At 42.3% G+C, this 25,273-nt stretch overlaps 1 pseudogene; it reads right to left on the reverse strand.

The window, feature by feature from the left end:
• The window catches only part of LOC149212994 (polygalacturonate 4-alpha-galacturonosyltransferase-like), a 29,358-nt pseudogene extending 6,522 nt beyond the window's left edge, over nucleotides 1–22,836 (reverse strand).
• Between the last annotated feature and the right edge of the window lie 2,437 nt (nucleotides 22,837–25,273).

Below are 25,273 nucleotides of genomic sequence, written 5' to 3' on the forward strand. Positions count from 1 at the left end.
ATAACACTTCCTTCCATACAGCAACAAAAATGACCCCATTTATGGCACTTTATGGGTATCAACCACCATCCATCACATCATATTTAAGAGAAAATTCTAAGGTTCAGGTAGTGGAACATCACATCGAACATCAACAACAAGTCCTCCAACTCTTAAAGGATAACCTCATGTTGGCACAAAATAGAATGAAACAAGAGGCAGATTAACATCGCAGTGAAAGAAGTTTTGATGTAGGTGATTGGGTATTCCTACGGCTACAACCATATAAGCAAATGTCCCTAAAGCAAGCTAAGAAGGATAATAAATTATCAACAAAGTATTATGGTCCATACAAGGTGTTGCAAAAGATTGGTACTATGGCATACAAATTGGAACTTCCTGCAGCTTCTCGATTGCACCCAGTTTTCCATGTTTCATGTTTAAAGAAGGTTATAGGCGACAAGCTCCCAGTTCAAACAATATTGCCAGAACTTGACGAGGAAGGAAAAATTATATTGGAACCGGAAGCAGTCACAGAAACAAGAACTCGACAGCTACGAAATCGATCAATTTCAGAGTATCTTATCAAGTGGAAGAACTTATCCATTGAAGATTCTGTTAACACCCAGGTTGTTCCCTATGACTCCCAAGGGAATACGGCCGGGGTAACCACTAACCAATCTTTGGATCACTGCTTCTAGCCTAACAGTGATCAGAGAGGGCTCTCTCTTTATGATTTGTAACTGTTTGTTGTAGGGTTTTAGGCTAGCTATTATGCACTGTGTTTTGTTTATGTTTGGTTGGTGAAATTCCTTTTAGGTTCTAGTGAAGTAGTTTTCTGAGAAGTTGAGTACCATTGGGCAATGGAGTCTGTAGCTGTATATATTTGAAGTTTTGGGATGAAAGATGGGACTTACAGGGCCACTTGGGTGTTTAATAAGACAGATTTTGATTAAAAGACTGGAAACAGCTAGCACGAACAGTGAAAGCATTAAAGAATTTTCATTATTTATTTATATGTTCCCAACAGATAGATTTAAGAGGAGAAAACAGATGTCTTAGGGGCAGAGTTGAATCCCTGAGAATGACTGTTATAATAAATACACAGTTCTGAATTGCAGCATTTAAGAATTACAATTCTGTTACTGTATAAGAGGAAAACATTTATAGTAGCTCAGTTTGAGTCCAGGGTAAACATGTTTAAATCCTGGTACTAATCATTCACCTTGCTATCAAGTGTAAACATAAGAACAGTAAAGAGAACAAAAGACTCAAAGCAGACACGACAAAGAGATTTGAGAATACTTATAGTCTTATGCAACACCCATGGAATCCTGTAACATGCATCCTTCACCACAAGACATCAGATAACACTCAGCCTTGGAAATTCCATGCTTTCTTTGTATTAGTTTCTCTGAAAAATTACAATGAGCCAGAGCTCTTCTAGGAGAATTACAAATATCGACCAACCAACCCTTTTCACTGCTGTGAAGGGTGAATATATACTAGTCATTCTTTACAAAATATCTGAGTCCTCGGTTATCTCAGATTTACTTCTTTACCAACTATCTAAGATATTATGGGCAGAATTTAATACAGCATTTAATACATAGTACAGGCATTTTAATGCTCTGTCAGAAGATATTTCAGATTACTGGGAATAGCTAAGTCGGTCTGAATATTTGGAGTTAATGCATGGAGAACCCGACTGTAGGCTGGTACACTGTATCTCGGACCTGTCCATTATGACTTTGACTGCTGCAGGTGGTGAGTCATTGGTCTGGCTGAGTTGGCTCAGCCTCTGTCCTTTCCTGTGGGTATTAATTCCCAAAATTGTCGCTGTATGTACCTGTTTCTTTCCTTCTGCGCTATTGGTTCTGTCCTGTCAAAATTGTCTGAGTCAAATGCCTCCAGACATCCTGTGTGGGCAGTTGATGTGCCAAAATTGCCCCTAGAGTTTCATCTGCCTCTGTGAACTTAAAGAAATTGGGAGGTGTATCAAACAGGTGATCTATCTCATTCATGAGAAAAAACAGGTTCTCCACTCTATCATACATCATTTGTCCCGTGGCTGGCCCTGTGTCCTTTGAACTGCTGGGAGCTTTTGCAATCTCTGCCACAGCATGGGCATCAATTCTCTTATTATAGTTGTCCAAAGTGAGCAGTCTACCCACACTGCTCAAAATGTTGGGGAGGCCTCTGTTCTGCAGTGTTACAAACTTCTCCAGGAACCTGTTGATTTCTGTCTGCATATCTTGTGTCCTTCTTTCCAAGGTTCCAATCAAGTTTCTCAGAGTAACAACTCTCTTGGCTATGGCAATTGTTTCTGTTCTGTTGTTGATTCCCATGGTGGCCAATTGAGTGCTGGTCTTGTAATTCAGGATATTGATCATCCTGGTAGCTGCTTCTGGCATGTGCCCAAGGCTTGCCCTTGCTCTTTGTATCTCTTTGTTAGCTTTGGTGATGAGCACCATTTGTTCATCCATGGTCTCAATGTATTGCCACTGTTTGGCAATGGATCTCCCAATGTTGCTCCACAACACTGCTTTCATGTCAGCTGTCACCCTTTCCAGTGCAAGCTCCTTTTCCAGCTCAGCAATCCTTCTCTTAAGGGTTTTCACCTCCCTTTCCTTGGCTGCCTCATTTTGTTTGCTTTTATCAAATCTCTCATGAACATTAGCCAAGTTCTGTTTGAGCTCATCCAGCTCTTTCATTTGAGCTTCCATAGCTCGGATCTCTGCTTGTAGCTTCTGCATATCTAGGGTAGCAGCTTGCTCTGATGTTGTTGTGGGGGCTGTGGATGATGCTGTAGCTCCTGTTTGCTGAGGAGGAGGAGTGATGATCGGAGGTGTTTCCTCGAGATTTATTATTATTGGAGGAGGCTGGGAGGATTGACCTTCCCCTTTCTGCTTCATGGCTTCTTGTAGCGCTGCCTTTGCAGCTTCAGTTTGCCCTAGCTGGTCTTGAGTCCTAACCAGCTCCTTGTATAAGGATACCAGCAAGTCTGTGGTATCTTTTTCTTGCCTCTGCTGGGCAACTTCATCTGTTTGTGGATGGATGGTGGCCGGGAGCTTGATTTTCTTTCTTAGGGCTGCCATGTCAGCATCCCTTATTTTCAGCAGTTCTTGGATGCCCTTGACATCCTTGGGATCATGTCCAATCTCTATGATTACCTCCTCCAAGGATTTGATTCTGTTGTCCTTGGCCTGTGAGGATGCTCTTTCCAATTCCAGCTGGGATGATGTATTGTCTAGGCTGCTCTTTAACTTGTAATTTTCCAGTGTCTCATCTGCCAGGGAGGCGTACACCATTTCACCCGTTTGCTTGTGTAACTCTATCTTATCCATGGGGTGAATATCTTTAGCCAGAACCTCCATGTTGGTTCTTAAATAGTCTGAGGTGGACTGAGGATGTAGAGTTGTGGGCATGAAATGGCTCATTATCATTTTTCCCTCACTCACATCAAAAGCAGACATTAGTCTCTGCTGGTTGCTGGGAGCTAGTTTTAACAAGTGATCATAGAGTTGCACTTTTATGGGATCACTCCTTCTCTTGATTTCTATGAACTGCTGCTTTATGCTTGAGTGCCCCTCTCTATGCTGGCCAGAAGAGCTGACCTCTCCTCCCATTGTCATATCTGGTCCTCTTTGAGATGAGCTGGCCGAGAGTTCTCCACTGGGTGGGCCCATGCCCATGGCCTGCCTTACTGCCATGTCCTCCTCTTGGGAGTCATTCAATCTTTGTCTCTTCTCTCCTCTGATAAAGGATGAAGTCTGGGGAGTCTCTCTCTCTCTCTTTCTGGTTAAGTCCTCCTTCTGGGGTGTTTGGAGGACTGAGCTGTCCACATTGATGTCTGTTCTTGGAGACAACTCTGTTTGGGGCTGCTGTTCTGTAGATCCGGGCAAATCTGTCTCTTTATTTTGCTGTAATGGCTGCTGCTCACTAGTTTGTGATTTATCTTGTTGCTGCCCCAACTCCCGTTCTTCCATTTCTTCTTGCTGCTGTAGCAAGGTGTCAACCTGTTCTTTTGTTAATATAGGTGGTTGTTCCACCTGTTTGCCTTTGTCCTTGCTTGCTGCTTGGGTTGTCTGCTCGGCAGTTCGCTGTTGTGTTGCTGGTGTTGTGGTGGCTGCCCCAATTTGCCTCCTGTAGGAAGTAGGCACCTGTCCACAAGTTTCCAAGTCAGCTTGTTTTTGGACATTTCTAGCCTCTTGCTCAAATATTTCTTCACTAGTCATTTGCTCTATTAATGTGCCCTCTTCCCAGTCTGGTGCATTTGCATATTTCTCAATTTCAGGTAGTCTTGCATGTGCATAGTTGCCTAACTTGTACCTGATCCTCCTGAGAGAAATAGAGTGGTTAGGGTCATATGGAATCCACTCAAAACTGGTTTTCAATTGGAGTCCTTCCAGGATCCTGTCTGCCTCCTTCCAGCCTTCTTCCTTTCTGTTGTATAAGAAGGGACCTAGCTGATTTCTCACTTTCAACTGTGATTTCTTGTTTTTACTCTGAAAGTGTAGGTAATCTGAGTTCCCAAATTGCCTGAAGTATTCTAAGGCAAACAGTCTCATGGGAACGTACCTCGGCAGTCTAAATGGATTTAATTCACATCCATACACCCTAATGACTGTGTGATTCTGGTAGAAGTACCAGTTGCCAATGTTGTAAAGCTTGTTCAAATGAAGAATTCTTTTCATCTCCTCTGTCAGTCTAGGAGGAGGGGCACCTTGCAGCACTGTCAGGGCTGGATGGACAAATAAGTCAATAAACTCACAGTATGTATAAGGTGATACTGAGGTACGATGGAACACTGGGGTCCAAAAGACAACTGATCTTGGGGTTCCTTGGGCGTTGAGTGGCCTCAAAGGGACAGAGAAGGTAGCTGGCTGGTTGAACAAGAACAGATGGTATATGTAGGAGGTGTATTTGAACAGCCTCTCCCTCTTCAAGTTCATGAACTGGTCATGAATCTTCTCAGCTATATAAGTAGCATAATCATAGTGGATAGCTGGAGGCTTACCAGGGGCAAATATGGACAGCATTGCCAATATGCACTCATCTACATCTTCTAGTCCTCTGAATCCTAGGACATAGCTAATCAAGTCCACCATCATCTTGCCCAACTCATTCAGGTATTGGTAACCAATGGGAGGGGTTCTGACTGCTTCAGAGCTAGGTGCAACAAATAGCTGGTTGATCTTCACAATCTGGTCATTAGGCAGGCTGCTTCCTCTCTTTATCAAATCTTGCATGGAAAGAGGGGTCAACTTCTTGGCTGTATGGAAATGCAGCATCTGATTTATACTCTCTGGAGTGATCTGAAACAGTACTAGGCCTGTGGGGCTAATGACTGCCCTTTGGCTGGGGTCATAGCGCTCTTGGCAACTGTAGATAAGCTCTGGCATGGGATTAACTTGGGGAAGGTTGTATATGGGCAAATTTGATTCCCAAATTCCCAGGATATCTGCTCCACTCATGTGCTGGGCTCTCAGTTCATTTAACATTTGGATATTATACTTAGTTCCCATAGGAAACCAGTCCAACATCTGGTAATCCATGTCTCCCAGGGCTTGCCATGCTAATTCTTGGTGGGGGGCATTGATAGGCTTAATATTGAGAGCAATGGGAGTCTCCATAGCTTGTGAAAGGATAAACAGTTGCAATTGGACAATTGAGTGGCAAAACAGACTGCAGATTGCCCTCTGTGGTAAAACTTGATTTTCTGAACTGTCAGAAGGGAATTTACCAGCTAGAAATTGAAATACTGCTGGTAATTGGTTACAGAGGCTCTTTTTGGTGTTCAATTTTGGCTCCTGGTAGTATTTCAGAGGTGTTCAGAGGGGCATTGACCGAGAACACGGAGGACGAGGGGTTTTCAACTGAATTGCGGTTTGTTAGCACTCTGCAGGGAAGTTTGGGACTTCACAGGGACAATGGTGGAGGTATAATTTGGTTCCAGCGGTGAAAAATTTGTTTTACGGTCCTATTGTGCCTGTGAGTAGCTTAGAGAAGAATGCAGGTCGTATGGAGGGCAGAGCAGGGTAAATACCTGTAATTCGACGTGCAGAGGTCGTGGTTAGGTGTGGCGCAGGTACTGGAGCGGTCGCCTTGGTCGAATTTCACAGGTTGGCGAAAATTCGGGCAGCAACGGTTAAGCAGAGCATTCAGCAGACACAACAGTAAAATGACGAAAAACACGGGTAGAATTGGTAAATATGGGTTTTTTACCAACTTGGCGCTTTTTATGATGACGTCAGCATGACGTCATTGGTGGGTCATGGCGACGTGACGTCGGCTGACGTCATCGGGGAGGACGTGGCAGCAGACGACTGGTCAACGGGGCGATGAGGTGGCAGCCCAGTCAGCAGTGAGGTGGACCAATAAGAAAGGCGGGTACGAGCGGAGAAAGACGTGGCGCTGGGTCAGCGGCGAACCGGTGGTGGTCAAACCGTAGCGGTCACGGTTATAGCCTTAACCGCCGCGGTTTCTCGGGGCGGTTTGAGTACGGCGCGGAGGGTGTCAGACGGAGCTCCGAGATGGGTGAGCGCTTGACGCGTGGCGGAAGCATGACAAGGCGCAACGTCATCTTCTCGGGACATAACGTGCGGCCATCGGATGTGCTCCGATATTGATGAGGACCGTCGGATCTGATGGGCTTGATCCGACGGCTGACGGAGGAGGAAGGTGTACGTTCGATAATATGGGCGGAAAATATTAAAATTTATGGGTTTTGTATGGTTTTTTCAAATGTTTTTATTCAAATCACCTGCGCTCGCATTTGGGAGTGTGCCGAAGGCGGATTTTGATTTTTGTAAGGTTTGCAAAGGATTTTATAGGCCAAAGGGGTTTGGAGAGGGGTTTTACCAATGCAGAGGTGATTTGAGGGTAAATTGACTTGCAGCAAAAGGGGAAAGGGGTGGAATAGGTTCACCAAAGTGGCCAGATGCCATTATGGTCCCTTTTTGAAGAATGCTCGGCTATTATGCCTAGGGGAGGGAATATACATAAGATTTGGGGCTTTATACACCTTAGTGTTAGTATTATTAGGGGTAGGGGTAAAATAGGGGAGCTAAATAGTAGAATTAGGAGTTAGTATAAGTGAAGGTGGGGGGTTTAGAAAGGGGGTGTTAGTGATGGAGTAGAGGGGGAAAAGAGAAGTTAGTGATGCTCTTTGCTGTGAGTCCATGGAATTCACCACCTTGTTTGCTGATATATCTATTGCCTTGGCAAAACATCTTGTGACAACTGTGTAATGGTGAACATATCCCTTCTGCAACCACAACTGCCTACCCAACTATTTCACCTAACATTTTTTGTTTCTTCTTGGAGGGGCACTTAGACTTGCAACCCTCAATTGCCTTTTCTTTTCTTTGGCTTTTTCCTTTTTTATCTATCTACTTCTACCCTTATCTCCTCCAAGGTCCCAGATTAGACTTTTGGGAACCTTTGTTTCTCTACCTGAACTACTTGTCTGCCAAGATTAGGCTGTTTGGACAGACTTCTTCATCTATTCTACAACTCAAAATTGAAACATGGCATGATCCAGTTTAGACTGTTGAATCATCCACAAAATGAAATAAGGTCCTCCATATCTGAAGTAATTTCACACACCTCTGATTACCTGGAAATATGTGATCTTTGTGCTAACAATGCAGAGCATATTTGGAAAATTAATAATCAATCATGAAATATGAAACCTATTACTATAGGCATCCAACAGTGGCTCCACATGGGGATGGTTTTTCTTTTGAAAGACCAAGAACAGCAGGTCAGATTGCCTTGTTCCTTGGATGTCCATCTTGATCTTTGAGATCTTATGCATGTAACCTGTCAAAATGGTGTGTTTCTTTTTTGGAGAACCTCTGATATTATCTGCCTGTTGCTGCTAGTTGCAGCACTTGGGAAAACCTCTTTATACAATGTAAATCAAAAGAGAATATATACAATTGCATATATACAATGAACCTTCGGAATCCTCATCATATTGAACCATCATAATAGTGCTTCAGCATCCTGCCATTGACAGGACCTTCATCTGGTTCAGTCACAGTCAAGCTCTTAAGGAAATAAGTATTATTACCTTGTACTGCTTGGATGGCAAATGGTCCTTTCCATAAAGAATCAAACTTCCCATGTTTCCCTTTGTCTTCTCTTCTTGCATCCCACTTTAGAACTTTGTCTCCTAGATTGAAGTCTTCTGCTTTGGTTCTTCTGTCAAAGGCCTTTTTCAGTTTCTCTTGTAGTATCTGCACTCTGTTGAAGACTTGTTCTCTGGTCTGCTGTAAACAGATTATCTGGTTGATCCTTCTTTGCATGTCATTTGGCTCTGCTTGACTTTCTTGTAGAAGTTTCATAACTGGCACCCCTAGTGATGAGGGAAACCTGGCCTCTAATCCGTAGACTAACTCATATGGGCTGGTCCCAATTGATCTTTTGGTGGTTAATCTGTCTGCCCATAAAGCATTTACTATTTTCTTGTGCCAGTTCTTTTTGTTCTCTTCCAGCACTTTCTTAATGATGTTTATCAGGCTTTTGTTTGATGATTCAGCAAGACCATTTCCCTGAGGATAGTAAGCTGTAGAATGGCCTAAAGTGATATGAAATTTATGGCAAAAATTTATCATTTTCTTGGATTTGAAGGCAGCAGCATTGTCTGTTATTATCTTGTCTGGGCAGCCAAATCTGGCCAGTATATTGTTCTCTAAGAATTGAATGATCACTGAGTCATTTGCTTGTCTGCATGGGGCAGCTTCAATCCACTTGGTAAAGTAGTCTGTTGCTGTTAGAATCCATCTGTGTTGTCCTGAAGATGAGGGGTGAATTTCTCCAATGAAATCCAAGCCCCATTGTTGAAAAGGTCTCTCTGTTGCAATGGGCCTCAAAGGAAGTGGCAGCAGCTGTCTTTTGCCTTCAAACAGTTGGCACTTGTGGCATGATGTTGTGAATTTCTTCATATCTGAGAACATAATGGGCCAGTAATAACCAGCCCTTAATATCTTGTCCACAGTGGATTTCCAGTACAGATGTCCACCACAGTCTCCAGCATGGAATTCTTGCATAATTTTATCAGTTTCATTCTCAAGAAGACAGTGCAGCAAAATACCTTCATGGTTTTTCCAAAGCAGATTCTCATCTAACACACAGAATTTAGATGTTTTCATTTTTAGGAACCTAGACTTAGTTCTGGACAGTCCTGGGGGAGCACACAGGTTTTGTAACACATAACAGATATCAGAGTACCATGGAGATTGTTCAAAGGCTACATTGATCTTTGGAGTCGCCAGCTCTGTTTCACTGTCCAGTTGGTTTATATCTAAGGCTTGGAAATTTGCTTCTGTCATTAACTTAGCTAATCCCTGCCCTTTTATCAACTTTGTAGGTTTGATTTCAATGTCAAATTCAAGTATGTTTGCAATCCATTTTCCCCTCCTTCCTTCTAAGTTTTCTTGGGTGAGAATGTCTTTAACAATAGGACTTGGTACATAAGCCACAACATGAGAGTAAAGGATATAGATCCTAAAATCTTTGATAGCTTTGATTAATGCATAGGCTTGTTTTTCCATTATTTGGTATTTCAAAGGAGCATCTCTAAGAGCTCTGCTGAAGAAGGCAATGGGCTTTTCATTCCCTTGATCATCTTTCTGCAATAAAACAGCAGCAATAGTATGCTGGGAGGCAAAAGAAAAAATAATAAAGTCTTTGTCAAACTGAGGGTTAGTTAATACCGGGGTTTGGGTTAAAGCCAGTTTTATGCTTTCAAAGGCTTGCTTTGCTTCCACAGTCCACTTAACCTTTGAATCTTTCTTTAGCATATTGTTTAGCAGTCTGATCAATTCTGCTAAATTTGGGATGAACCTTCTTAAAAAATTGAGTTTTCCTAAGAATCCTTGCAACTCTTTGACATTCCTAGGGTGAGGCATTTGTAGGATCGCTTGTATCCTTTCTGGATCAATTCTTATGCCATCCTTTGAAATGATGTGTCCTAAAAGTTTCCCTTCTTCCAAACCAAATAAAGACTTCTTGGGGTTCAAGGAAATGCCATATTTTCTGCATGTTATGAAAATCTGTCTTAAATGTTTCAAATGTTCTTGGTCAGATTTTGAGAAGGGTGTAAGATCATCTAAGTAAATGACCAAGAAATCATGAATTTCTTTTGCAAAAGCAATGTCCATTGCTCTTTGAAATGTCGCCCCTGCATTTTTCAAACCAAATGGCATTTTCACATACTTGAAAGTTCCCCATGGGGTAGTAAATGCAGTTTTGTCTTGATCGTCAGGGTGTACCAGGATTTGATTGAAACCTGAGAAGCCATCCAACAATGATATTCTTGATGCTCCTACTACTCTTTGGAGGATGTGGTCCATTTTGGGTAAGGGATAGTTGTCTTTGAGTGATACTAGGTTCAAATTCCTTAAGTCTACACAAAGTCTAATCTCACCAGTTTTCTTTCTTGTAGGGACCAAATTTGAAATCCAGTCAGAAAACCTGATTGGTGCTATGATCCCAGCTTTGAACATTTTTTGTAATTCCTTTTCAATGGACGGAAGAAGCACAGGATTGATTCTTCTCAATTTCTGTTTGAATGGTTTTTGATTAGGCTTGAGGGGAATGGTGTGCTGTATAACAGAGGTATCATAAGACTTCAAGTCTTGATAACCCCAGGCAAAGACATCTTGGAATTCTTTAAAGAGATCAACATATTTGGGCTTTTGATCGGGGGGCAAAGAGGCGGACAGCTTGACTATCTTAGGCTTTTCCATAGTGCCAATATTACATTCTTCAACTCTTGCATCTAATGGCTGCATCTTTGGTTTCCTGGGGACATCATTTGAGTCAAAAATGTCCTCTAGTGGGGTAAGGCCTGCTGGGAGGAAGTTGTCTTTGAGTTGTATAATTTCAGTTTCAATGTTGCTCACCTCTTCACAGTCCATTTGTTTAATTTGTTGAATGTTTTCATTGTTGAAAATGGTTGGGCTGAGTAATTGTTTTGCTGTCCTAAGTGACATTGGGCGAGCAGATTGTTGAAACTGTAATTGTGATTGACTTGCTCCATCAACAATTTGAGATTGACTTGCTGTCTCAAGGTCAATATTTAATCCTGTAAACTCTTGTTGCAAAGTTAAAAAGTTGTTTATTTGCCTATCATTCTCAAATACTTGCCATTCTTTGACATTGTTTGGAATAGAAGGCCTATATTTGACTTCTGCTGTGAAACAATTGTTGGGTTGTAGTGGGAATTTGAAGGTGCTGGCAAATGTTGCCAAGCTGTGAGCATGGAGATTGTGGCCCCTTGGAATCTTTGTGAGAACAAACTCGGAGAAAGTTTCTAGTATTTCAATTACAGCAGACCTGTAGGACCTTAATCTTTTGTCATTGGTGACAAAATCCCCTTTTACTTGTTGAATTACTAGATCAGAGTCCCCCATGATTGAGAGGCTATGCGCTTGTAATGATTTTGCAATTTTGAGGCCTAGTAGCAGAGCTTCATACTCTGCCATGTTGTTAGTGCATCTAAAGTTCAATCTATAAGCCCTGCCTTGTGCACAGGCTTTCTCTTTGTTATGTATCCACACTCCAGCCCCTGCCCCTAACTTGTTAACTGAGCCGTCAAACTCTAGGACCCACAGACTATCCTGCTGTTCAGGAGATTTGAGGTTCTGTTCATGGGATGGCAGTGTGAGCATGAGTTGGGGTATCTTCTCCCATTTGTTTTCCAGGGTAGCTTCATCATTTGTTTGACAATTTTTGACAACTAAAGGAGGGTGAATGGGTATTGTTGGGCTGATTAAATTTTTGCAGGTGCCATTTGTTTGAGGGATGTTTTGCTCTGGTTTAAATGTCTCCGTACTAATGTGACTGCCCGAGAGGCCTATGCTGTCATTAAAGAGGATGTAAGAGTCTACGTCTGAATGGACAGCATATATTGGAAAATTTTGGGGTTTCTCTTCACTGCTAACCATATACTTCATGAGTGTTTCCCTATAAAGTCTTTTTGGTTGTCCAAAGACAGAGATGGTTGCATATGACATGTCTAACTGCAGGGAGCCTTGAAGCTTTGCTCCCCATGATCTTGATAGTAGCATCCCATACTTGGGTGGGATATCAGCAACAACAACATCCATCAAAATGGTCTTGTTGGGGAATTGGACCAGGGACACACATAAATCCTTAATCAGGCCCAGGCATTTTACTTGACTAGAATCAAAAGAAAACAGGTCTTTGTATGGTCTCGTTATATCCAAATTTAATCTTTCCATGACTGCTTTTGGCATGAGGTTGTGAGATGCACCTGAGTCAAACATTGCATTGTGCAGTATTTTATCATGCACGTGTAGGCTGACATAAAAAGGTAAAACCCCTGTGACTACTGTTTTTCCATCTACCTCTGGACCAAACAGTAATTCTGGAGTGTCATCTAGCACATTTACATCATCTCTGTTGTTGGTGAGCTGAAGGGATTTCTTGATCTGTTGCTTATATATGTCATGCTTGGCTAGCTCTAAAAGGGGAATTGCTATTTTTAACTTGCCAATCTCTGTTCCTAGGTCAAAGGGTTTATCCACCTGAATTTTAGGGTCACGGACAGCAGTCCTTTCCTTGTTCAATGAATCTTCTGGTTGGATTTCATCTTGATTTTGGAACCTGCTCCCCATGTCCATGTCTTGAGGGGTGATGTTCGGATTTGGGTGAGAGGATGATGTTGCTGTGGGCTCTTGTGATGTAGGCAGAAGTTCAGTGACCTCCTCAACCACTACTTCCTTTGCAGGTAAGTTTGTTTTGTCATTAGGTTCAGTGACTGAGGCTTCTTTAGATTGCTGTTTCTCCTTTACCTTTTCAGGCTGATTTGCATTTACAGTCCGACTTCTTAGTTTGTACTGCTTATGGACTTCATAGACAGCAGTATCATATCCTTGCTTAAAGTCAAAGGATTCTCCTGATTGTGTTTGGAATGTTTTGTCTTCATCCTTATCATGGTCTTCTTGTGTTAGGAAAACATGGCTTTTACCATCCAGCCCTATTAAATTGATCTCAGGATCTTCATTGAGCTGATTAGCCGAGGAAGTTTCTGCATAATTTTCTTGAAAAGGTGGTCTGATATCTTGGTCAGCACCTGTTTTTCCTGTATTGGGGTTTTGTGTTCTCCTAAAATTTGGGTTTCTAGGAGTATTGTTTTGTGGCGCTTCCCAGGATGACTTTCTTTCTACTGATTCCACTCTCTCACCTAGTCTTTTCATGCTGTTTAGTATTGCATCCAACTTCTGATCAAAGCCCGAGGGCTCTTCCTTGAAACCAACCTTCTTTTCCAGCTTTGCCCTGTTTCTTTTGGCAATTAGGTTGGCCTCTACAGTGACTGCAACTCTTTGGGCTTCTGCAAGGGTTGGAGGGTCTCTTTCTCTCAACTGATAAGCCATATCCGAGTCAAAACCATCAGGGAAGTTATAAAGGGCCAAATCAGGAGGGGGCCTTAAGTTCTGGGGAATAGCATTGTATATGTTGTTAAACCTAGCACAATATTCCAACACCGTTTCTTGGGGACCTCTTTTAATAGTGTTATATTCACCCAGTATGTGGTGGGGATCTCTCTTTTTCTCCCATCTGTTAGTAAATTCGTGGTATAAAACTTCAGGGGTTGCAATGGAATTTGCATTCAAGGATCTAAACCAAGTTCTGACATCCCCAGTCAAGCTTTGAACAAAGATTCTCATCCTGACACTGTCATCATCAATTTCATAGGTCTCAAAGTGGTCTTGCATCTTTTTAGCATGCTGGATGGCTGTCAAAGGGCCATGGGAATCAAAAAATGAGAGTTTGGTTTGATAATCTTGGGGTAGGGCTGGCGCATTGGCTGGAATCTGCAATGGTGCATATCTGTTAGCCATGTTTATAGGGTTAATAGGGTTGATAGGAACAAATGGGACAACTGGGATAACAGGTGTACTGGGGTTAATAGGATGGGTAACAAGTAGAGAACTGGCTGAGTGAGTATGTGCAGATGGTGAAGATGGAAAGGTAGGACTTTGAGGGGTTGAAGATGAACTAGGGGAGTTGGGTGTGGAACGAAAAAGGACTTTGCAAGGAGTGGGAATGAGGATGGGTTGGTCTGACCTTATACCTGAATCAGCAGGTTTATCCTGCTTGTGCTGTTTCCTTATGTTCTTTGGGATGATATTAGGGTTATCAACAATGATGGGTTGATCAGGGTCAGGGTGTGCCCTAGTATGCCTTGGGTTTCTTTTAGGAGCCAGCTTCTAAGTGTTCTTTCAGAACTTTATACAGAAGTTTAGTATTTACAAGGGCAAAATAAGAACTCTGGAATGACTATATATGTTTCAAGGCTAGGATAAGTTTCCCTAGTTTAGCTCTTCCCTAAGACTGCCCCTGTATTAGAGAAACAGTCCTAAGATGTCTTGGCTAGTTTCAGGCTTGATGAAAGCTTTGGAAGATAGATAGTAATTGAATAGTTGTCCCCAGTGGAGTCGCCAATTATGTTAACACCCAGGTTGTTCCCTATGACTCCCAAGGGAATACGGCCGGGGTAACCACTAACCAATCTTTGGATCACTGCTTCTAGCCTAACAGTGATCAGAGAGGGCTCTCTCTTTATGATTTGTAACTGTTTGTTGTAGGGTTTTAGGCTAGCTATTATGCACTGTGTTTTGTTTATGTTTGGTTGGTGAAATTCCTTTTAGGTTCTAGTGAAGTAGTTTTCTGAGAAGTTGAGTACCATTGGGCAATGGAGTCTGTAGCTGTATATATTTGAAGTTTTGGGATGAAAGATGGGACTTACAGGGCCACTTGGGTGTTTAATAAGACAGATTTTGATTAAAAGACTGGAAACAGCTAGCACGAACAGTGAAAGCATTAAAGAATTTTCATTATTTATTTATATGTTCCCAACAGATAGATTTAAGAGGAGAAAACAGATGTCTTAGGGGCAGAGTTGAATCCCTGAGAATGACTGTTATAATAAATACACAGTTCTGAATTGCAGCATTTAAGAATTACAATTCTGTTACTGTATAAGAGGAAAACATTTATAGTAGCTCAGTTTGAGTCCAGGGTAAACATGTTTAAATCCTGGTACTAATCATTCACCTTGCTATCAAGTGTAAACATAAGAACAGTAAAGAGAACAAAAGACTCAAAGCAGACACGACAAAGAGATTTGAGAATACTTATAGTCTTATGCAACACCCATGGAATCCTGTAACATGCATCCTTCACCACAAGACATCAGATAACACTCAGCCTTGGAAATTCCATGCTTTCTTTGTATTAGTTTCTCTGAAAAATTACAATGAGCCAGAGCTCTTCTAGGAGAGTTACAAATATCGACCAACCAACCCTTTTCACTGCTGTGAAGGGTGAATATATACTAGTCATTCTTTACAAAATATCTGAGTCCTCGGTTATCTCAGATTTACTTCTTTACCAACTATCTAAGATATTATGGGCAGAATTTAATACAGCATTTAATACATAGTACAGGCATTTTAATGCTCTGTCAGAAGATATTTCAGATTACTGGGAATAGCTAAGTCGGTCTGAATATTTGGAGTTAATGCATGGAGAACCCGACTGTAGGCTGGTACACTGTATCTCGGACCTGTCCATTATGACTTTGACTGCTGCAGGTGGTGAGTCATTGGTCTGGCTGAGTTGGCTCAGCCTCTGTCCTTTCCTGTGGGTATTAATTCCCAAAATTGTCGCTGTATGTACCTGTTTCTTTCCTTCTGCGCTATTGGTTCTGTCCTGTCAAAATTGTCTGAGTCAAATGCCTCCAGACATCCTGTGTGGGCAGTTGATGTGCCAAAATTGCCCCTAGAGTTTCATCTGCCTCTGTGAACTTAAAGAAATTGGGAGGTGTATCAAACAGGTGATCTATCTCATTCATGAGAAAAAACAGGTTCTCCACTCTATCATACATCATTTGTCCCGTGGCTGGCCCTGTGTCCTTTGAACTGCTGGGAGCTTTTGCAATCTCTGCCACAGCATGGGCATCAATTCTCTTATTATAGTTGTCCAAAGTGAGCAGTCTACCCACACTGCTCAAAATGTTGGGGAGGCCTCTGTTCTGCAGTGTTACAAACTTCTCCAGGAACCTGTTGATTTCTGTCTGCATATCTTGTGTCCTTCTTTCCAAGGTTCCAATCAAGTTTCTCAGAGTAACAACTCTCTTGGCTATGGCAATTGTTTCTGTTCTGTTGTTGATTCCCATGGTGGCCAATTGAGTGCTGGTCTTGTAATTCAGGATATTGATCATCCTGGTAGCTGCTTCTGGCATGTGCCCAAGGCTTGCCCTTGCTCTTTGTATCTCTTTGTTAGCTTTGGTGATGAGCACCATTTGTTCATCCATGGTCTCAATGTATTGCCACTGTTTGGCAATGGATCTCCCAATGTTGCTCCACAACACTGCTTTCATGTCAGCTGTCACCCTTTCCAGTGCAAGCTCCTTTTCCAGCTCAGCAATCCTTCTCTTAAGGGTTTTCACCTCCCTTTCCTTGGCTGCCTCATTTTGTTTGCTTTTATCAAATCTCTCATGAACATTAGCCAAGTTCTGTTTGAGCTCATCCAGCTCTTTCATTTGAGCTTCCATAGCTCGGATCTCTGCTTGTAGCTTCTGCATATCTAGGGTAGCAGCTTGCTCTGATGTTGTTGTGGGGGCTGTGGATGATGCTGTAGCTCCTGTTTGCTGAGGAGGAGGAGTGATGATCGGAGGTGTTTCCTCGAGATTTATTATTATTGGAGGAGGCTGGGAGGATTGACCTTCCCCTTTCTGCTTCATGGCTTCTTGTAGCGCTGCCTTTGCAGCTTCAGTTTGCCCTAGCTGGTCTTGAGTCCTAACCAGCTCCTTGTATAAGGATACCAGCAAGTCTGTGGTATCTTTTTCTTGCCTCTGCTGGGCAACTTCATCTGTTTGTGGATGGATGGTGGCCGGGAGCTTGATTTTCTTTCTTAGGGCTGCCATGTCAGCATCCCTTATTTTCAGCAGTTCTTGGATGCCCTTGACATCCTTGGGATCATGTCCAATCTCTATGATTACCTCCTCCAAGGATTTGATTCTGTTGTCCTTGGCCTGTGAGGATGCTCTTTCCAATTCCAGCTGGGATGATGTATTGTCTAGGCTGCTCTTTAACTTGTAATTTTCCAGTGTCTCATCTGCCAGGGAGGCGTACACCATTTCACCCGTTTGCTTGTGTAACTCTATCTTATCCATGGGGTGAATATCTTTAGCCAGAACCTCCATGTTGGTTCTTAAATAGTCTGAGGTGGACTGAGGATGTAGAGTTGTGGGCATGAAATGGCTCATTATCATTTTTCCCTCACTCACATCAAAAGCAGACATTAGTCTCTGCTGGTTGCTGGGAGCTAGTTTTAACAAGTGATCATAGAGTTGCACTTTTATGGGATCACTCCTTCTCTTGATTTCTATGAACTGCTGCTTTATGCTTGAGTGCCCCTCTCTATGCTGGCCAGAAGAGCTGACCTCTCCTCCCATTGTCATATCTGGTCCTCTTTGAGATGAGCTGGCCGAGAGTTCTCCACTGGGTGGGCCCATGCCCATGGCCTGCCTTACTGCCATGTCCTCCTCTTGGGAGTCATTCAATCTTTGTCTCTTCTCTCCTCTGATAAAGGATGAAGTCTGGGGAGTCTCTCTCTCTCTCTTTCTGGTTAAGTCCTCCTTCTGGGGTGTTTGGAGGACTGAGCTGTCCACATTGATGTCTGTTCTTGGAGACAACTCTGTTTGGGGCTGCTGTTCTGTAGATCCGGGCAAATCTGTCTCTTTATTTTGCTGTAATGGCTGCTGCTCACTAGTTTGTGATTTATCTTGTTGCTGCCCCAACTCCCGTTCTTCCATTTCTTCTTGCTGCTGTAGCAAGGTGTCAACCTGTTCTTTTGTTAATATAGGTGGTTGTTCCACCTGTTTGCCTTTGTCCTTGCTTGCTGCTTGGGTTGTCTGCTCGGCAGTTCGCTGTTGTGTTGCTGGTGTTGTGGTGGCTGCCCCAATTTGCCTCCTGTAGGAAGTAGGCACCTGTCCACAAGTTTCCAAGTCAGCTTGTTTTTGGACATTTCTAGCCTCTTGCTCAAATATTTCTTCACTAGTCATTTGCTCTATTAATGTGCCCTCTTCCCAGTCTGGTGCATTTGCATATTTCTCAATTTCAGGTAGTCTTGCATGTGCATAGTTGCCTAACTTGTACCTGATCCTCCTGAGAGAAATAGAGTGGTTAGGGTCATATGGAATCCACTCAAAACTGGTTTTCAATTGGAGTCCTTCCAGGATCCTGTCTGCCTCCTTCCAGCCTTCTTCCTTTCTGTTGTATAAGAAGGGACCTAGCTGATTTCTCACTTTCAACTGTGATTTCTTGTTTTTACTCTGAAAGTGTAGGTAATCTGAGTTCCCAAATTGCCTGAAGTATTCTAAGGCAAACAGTCTCATGGGAACGTACCTCGGCAGTCTAAATGGATTTAATTCACATCCATACACCCTAATGACTGTGTGATTCTGGTAGAAGTACCAGTTGCCAATGTTGTAAAGCTTGTTCAAATGAAGAATTCTTTTCATCTCCTCTGTCAGTCTAGGAGGAGGGGCACCTTGCAGCACTGTCAGGGCTGGATGGACAAATAAGTCAATAAACTCACAGTATGTATAAGGTGATACTGAGGTACGATGGAACACTGGGGTCCAAAAGACAACTGATCTTGGGGTTCCTTGGGCGTTGAGTGGCCTCAAAGGGACAGAGAAGGTAGCTGGCTGGTTGAACAAGAACAGATGGTATATGTAGGAGGTGTATTTGAACAGCCTCTCCCTCTTCAAGTTCATGAACTGGTCATGAATCTTCTCAGCTATATAAGTAGCATAATCATAGTGGATAGCTGGAGGCTTACCAGGGGCAAATATGGACAGCATTGCCAATATGCACTCATCTACATCTTCTAGTCCTCTGAATCCTAGGACATAGCTAATCAAGTCCACCATCATCTTGCCCAACTCATTCAGGTATTGGTAACCAATGGGAGGGGTTCTGACTGCTTCAGAGCTAGGTGCAACAAATAGCTGGTTGATCTTCACAATCTGGTCATTAGGCAGGCTGCTTCCTCTCTTTATCAAATCTTGCATGGAAAGAGGGGTCAACTTCTTGGCTGTATGGAAATGCAGCATCTGATTTATACTCTCTGGAGTGATCTGAAACAGTACTAGGCCTGTGGGGCTAATGACTGCCCTTTGGCTGGGGTCATAGCGCTCTTGGCAACTGTAGATAAGCTCTGGCATGGGATTAACTTGGGGAAGGTTGTATATGGGCAAATTTGATTCCCAAATTCCCAGGATATCTGCTCCACTCATGTGCTGGGCTCTCAGTTCATTTAACATTTGGATATTATACTTAGTTCCCATAGGAAACCAGTCCAACATCTGGTAATCCATGTCTCCCAGGGCTTGCCATGCTAATTCTTGGTGGGGGGCATTGATAGGCTTAATATTGAGAGCAATGGGAGTCTCCATAGCTTGTGAAGGGATAAACAGTTGCAATTGGACAATTGAGTGGCAAAACAGACTGCAGATTGCCCTCTGTGGTAAAACTTGATTTTCTGAACTGTCAGGAGGGAACTTACCAGCTAGAAATTGAAATACTGCTGGTAATTGGTTACAGAGACTCTTTTGGTGTTCAATTTGGCTCCTGGTAGTAATTCAGAGGTATTCAGAGGGGCATTGGCCGAGAACACGCAGGACGAGGGGTTTTCAGCTGAATTGCGGTTTGTTAGCACTCTGCGAGGAAGTTTTGGACTTCACAGGGACAATGGTGGAGGTATAACTTGGTTCCAGCGGTGAAAAATTTGTTTTACGGTCCTATTGTGCCTGTGAGTAGTTTAGAGAAGAATGCAGGTCGTATGGAGGGCAGAGCAGGGTAAATACCTGTAATTCGACGTGCAGAGGTCGTGGTAAGGTGTGGCGCAGGTACTGGAGCGGTCGCCTTGGTCGAATTCACAGGTTGGCGAAAATTCGGGCAGCAACGGTTAAGCAGAGCATTCAGCAGACACAACAGTAAAATGACGAAAAACACGGGTAGAATTGGTAAATATGGGTTTTTTACCAACTTGGCGCTTTTTATGATGACGTCAGCATGACGTCATTGGTGGGTCATGGCGACGTGACGTCGGCTGACGTCATCGGGGAGGACGTGGCAGCAGACGACTGGTCAACGGGGCGATGAGGTGGCAGCCCAGTCAGCAGTGAGGTGGACCAATAAGAAAGGCGGGTACGAGCGGAGAAAGACGTGGCGCTGGGTCAGCGGCGAACCGGTGGTGGTCAAACCGTAGCGGTCACGGTTATAGCCTTAACCGCCGCGGTTTCTCGGGGCGGTTTGAGTACGGCGCGGAGGGTGTCAGACGGAGCTCCGAGATGGGTGAGCGCTTGACGCGTGGCGGAAGCATGACAAGGCGCAACGTCATTTTCTCGGGACATAACGTGCGGCCATCGGATGTGCTCCGATATTGATGAGGACCGTCGGATCTGATGGGCTTGATCCGACGGCTGACGGAGGAGGAAGGTGTACGTTCGATAATACGGGCGGAAAATATTAAAATTTATGGGTTTTGTATGGTTTTTTCAAATGTTTTTATTCAAATCACCTGCGCTCGCATTTGGGAGTGTGCCGAAGGCGGATTTTGATTTTTGTAAGGTTTGCAAAGGATTTTATAGGCCAAAGGGGTTTGGAGAGGGGTTTTACCAATGCAGAGGTGATTTGAGGGTAAATTGACTTGCAGCAAAAGGGGAAAGGGGTGGAATAGGTTCACCAAAGTGGCCAGATGCCATTATGGTCCCTTTTTGAAGAATGCTCGGCTATTATGCCTAGGGGAGGGAATATACATAAGATTTGGGGCTTTATACACCTTAGTGTTAGTATTATTAGGGGTAGGGGTAAAATAGGGGAGCTAAATAGTAGAATTAGGAGTTAGTATAAGTGAAGGTGGGGGGTTTAGAAAGGGGGTGTTAGTGATGGAGTAGAGGGGGAAAAGAGAAGTTAGTGATGCTCTTTGCTGTGAGTCCATGGAATTCACCACCTTGTTTGCTGATATATCTATTGCCTTGGCAAAACATCTTGTGACAACTGTGTAATGGTGAACATATCCCTTCTGCAACCACAACTGCCTACCCAACTATTTCACCTAACATTTTTTGTTTCTTCTTGGAGGGGCACTTAGACTTGCAACCCTCAATTGCCTTTTCTTTTCTTTGGCTTTTTCCTTTTTTATCTATCTACTTCTACCCTTATCTCCTCCAAGGTCCCAGATTAGACTTTTGGGAACCTTTGTTTCTCTACCTGAACTACTTGTCTGCCAAGATTAGGCTGTTTGGACAGACTTCTTCATCTATTCTACAACTCAAAATTGAAACATGGCATGATCCAGTTTAGACTGTTGAATCATCCACAAAATGAAATAAGGTCCTCCATATCTGAAGTAATTTCACACACCTCTGATTACCTGGAAATATGTGATCTTTGTGCTAACAATGCAGAGCATATTTGGAAAATTAATAATCAATCATGAAATATGAAACCTATTACTATAGGCATCCAACAGATTCCACATGGGAGGATGAGAATTTTATGCAGAAGTATCCAGAACTACTCAAGCGTTGAGGACAACACTTTTTTGAAGGAGAGGGGCATGTTGGGTCCCTATAATATTAGTGATTACCCCATTACAATTGTAGTTATATCCCTTATTTATATTGTTATGCCCCTATTACCCCCATGTTGTTATTTCTGTGCCCCATAGAATCCCTCTTTTGTTATTTTTGTGGCTTTATATTATTATTGTTAGGTCGGCTGGATTATATTGTGACTCCTTAGACTCCTATATATAGAAAGGAGGTTTTGTCATTTGTATCATCCAAGAATTGTTCATTTATGTAATGTAAAGGAGGTTGCCCCCTCGAAGAGGCTGAATTCTAAGGTGTTGATCTATCTTTTCTATCTTTTCTTGAGCTGGTTTCATAACACACCCAATGTACGCTAACATTCTTTAATACGAAGCATCAATTCATGGTATAAATCAAGATTATTCCTATCCTGGGAAATGCTTGAATACACCCTAGCCATGATCAGTTGGTCTTGCATCAATCTAACAGTGGAGTCAGAATTCTCATTCTCATTCTCCCACCTCCAAACGTTGTATTTTCCTAGGACAGCAGAATCTACCTCCTTGGAACGTTTAATTGTTGCGTTTTCAAGCTCAACTCATTTTTCTTCATCCTGTTGAACCAGCTCTGTTGACCTTTTCTTCCTCCTCTTTTGTCTCAATTGCTGTAAGAATTAAACTACTAAAAACTGAAGCATACTATGCTAAAATCTAAGAAATAAAAAAAATTTCTATTGGAGAAGTAACATTCAAAAAGGATTTTGGAAAATAATATAACAATTCCCTTTTCCATGAGAACAAAAAGTAGCGATCTAGTGCAACAAACAATTTTACCCTCTGCGAAACTTTTGTTGGACTTTCTTCAAGCTGCAAATGGTCTGCATTACAACAACCATTGTCCCGGGAGTTTGACTAGACATTACTTTATAGTAGGATACAAATATCATAGACCAGTTAACCAGGGAAAATCAAAAGTTACCATCAAGAGCATTCTCTTTGACGCCTCGATGTTCACTTCCTGTGTCATCCTCTTGAAACCTCGTAAGAAGTTCTTCGCCATTGGAATTTTTTATTTTTTTTTATTTTTTTTTTATTTTTCTGTACCTCATCATTCATTTTACCCCCCTCAGGATTTTCCTTGCCTTCTTCATTGAAGATCACACCATCTTGTTGTGAATGTAACTTTTCTGAGCTTTCTCCAGAAGTCATTTGCCTCTGCTTGATGTACACCGTTAGAAATAGAGAAGCACCCCTGCCAATGTCAGTTTTCACTTCATGCTTAATACAACCCTACTCAACTACATAGATCATCATCACATATGTTTCCTTACATGTTCAATAGAGAAAATAACCAAAATCTTCACCAATCATACCTCAGAGTTAGTAATATCCCTTTGGTTTACTTCGGAGGGCTTTTCTAATACCCATGAGAAAGATAAATCATTCCATCCAACAATATTTAGTTTAGAGTTCCCGAGTCCTTTGTGTTAGCTGTTATGACATCAATCACCTGCCTAGTAAAGATTTTTTTTTGTCAATTCTATGCTCAATAGGGGAGAAATAAACTTTAAGATATCCAAATGCAGCAGGTTTCTTATAGTTGCCTCCTTTGGGAAGAGAGAGTCAATGCTCTCTGTTAAACTCTACTTTCTCCAGTCATCTGCCTGTTCCTGTGAACCCCACAGATAAATAGATAAGAGTGATTTTAAACATATGATAGAGCTCCAGTATCCTCGATAATTCCTCTCTATTTCAATCCACTCAAGTCGATTAAATTTTAGTGTAGGGACACTATTTATTTTCTGGGATTAGACTAACATAAGTGCAAGTGCATTGCCCATATCCTGAAAAAGAACAAAATGGCCATAGAAAAATAGAATTGGTTTTCAAGATGTGGAAAGAGAATACCATTCTAACAGATCCATCTCCTGAGAAGTTGTTCCCTGCTGTTTTAAATGACAAAAAATGCATAAAAGGTCAGGTAGAAAGACTTGATGGAGAAGAATATCTATAAAAATACTGAAACGCTAAAAAGGGGGTTGCTTTGCTATCATGCATATGCTAAGATCAAGATCGCATTACACATCAATAATAAAATGGTGTGTATAATATCTATCGTTTGTTTTGGCCAATGTGCTCTGAACACTGTGGGAACAGTGTGAAAATGATATGTATAGCAGAAAGTAGCCAGTGAACAAGATTGTCATTGTGAATTGGGTCTAGGTTGGGTGGATCAGAACTAGTTTTAGCTTGACAGATGCGAAGTGGATTTAGCTTTATGGATGGAAAGTGGGTCTGGCTTGGATAATGAGTGGACGAGAAGAATGATTATTACCCTTCCCACCCAGATTCAATTCCCATGAGTAATATGTTGAACTAAACTCTTAACAAATATATTTTTATAATACCCATCGAGCTTATGCAGAATCCAGCGCACACTTAGTACCATCCTACTCAGAATGAGGACTGCCCAGCGAATTCACCGAGCAGTTGCCCATCAAATTTACCAGTCATATGCATTTCCCTTTGTTAAAAAATGGAAAGGGCATTGTTATTTCTTGCTATCGGGATGAATGGTTTCATTATCTTTGGCAAGGGAAATTACCCTAGGGGCAGTTGGTAAAACCTTTGCTCTTGCATGAGAGAGGTACAAACTTTGAATCTTTCTCCTGGTAGGTATTGTACCGTGTTAATGCAGAGATGGAGTTCACGGCTTCACACAGATCAAATGGAAGGAAACCTATAAAGAAAACTCACAAAATGTCTGGAAAAATGCTAGATATGCTAAACTTTTGACAATAAGTGAGGAATGTATGTTTGATAACATCTGTGCCTTCAGATCTGTGAAAAAAGTTAAAAGGAAAATCAAGTTCCAAAGTATTTCCATGGGGCTTTGGTTCAATGGTTAACCGGGGGTGGTGAAGGAAAATCAAATTTCGAAGCAGGTCCATGGGGTCTTGATTCAATGGTTAACCCAGGGTGATGATAATTCTCCGCCAAGGCTCAAATCACATAAATACATTGTTCAATGGGTTCTCAATGAAAGGGATCTTTCTAAAATAGTATAAGACGACTACACTTCATTGTAATGGAGATCATATTTGAATGTTGTAAGAAGTCTACGCTTCATTGTAATACTACCAGATTAAGAAAGGGCATGCTTGCCAATAAAGATATATTAAACGCTGACCCACTGCAAAAAAAGAGACAGAAGCAACCTGATGAGGGAGGAGGGCAGGAAGAAGCTTACCAGTGAGGGAGGAGGGCAGGAAGAAGCTTACCAGTGAGGGAGGAGGGAAGGAAGAAGCTTACCAGTTGTAGATGTAGATGTAGAGTGATGAAACCTAGCTGCCAGAAAAACCAATGGCATGACCACAAAGATAACAAGGAAGCCCACCATAGCTATTCAATGATGAAAACCTCGACCTCCCCATCCTCCATTTCTACCATGTTGGTGGCCCTACTACCCTCCATTCCACACACCTCCTCTTTTCACAAGCATCTTTAGCTCTCATCCCTAACACCACTTTTCTCCTTCTCCTCCTCCTAAACAGATATCGAGCAATGCAACCCTTACTCAATCATAATCCTCTACATCAAACCCATATCATGGTTAGTAGAAATATATGAAGTCGGAAACAACCAA

Source organism: Pinus tabuliformis, chromosome 1_1 (genome assembly GCF_031772625.1).
Source record: "Pinus tabuliformis cultivar Carrire ecotype Pingquan chromosome 1_1, CPIR1, whole genome shotgun sequence".
In the NCBI taxonomy this organism is placed as follows: Eukaryota; Viridiplantae; Streptophyta; class Pinopsida; order Pinales; family Pinaceae; genus Pinus; species Pinus tabuliformis.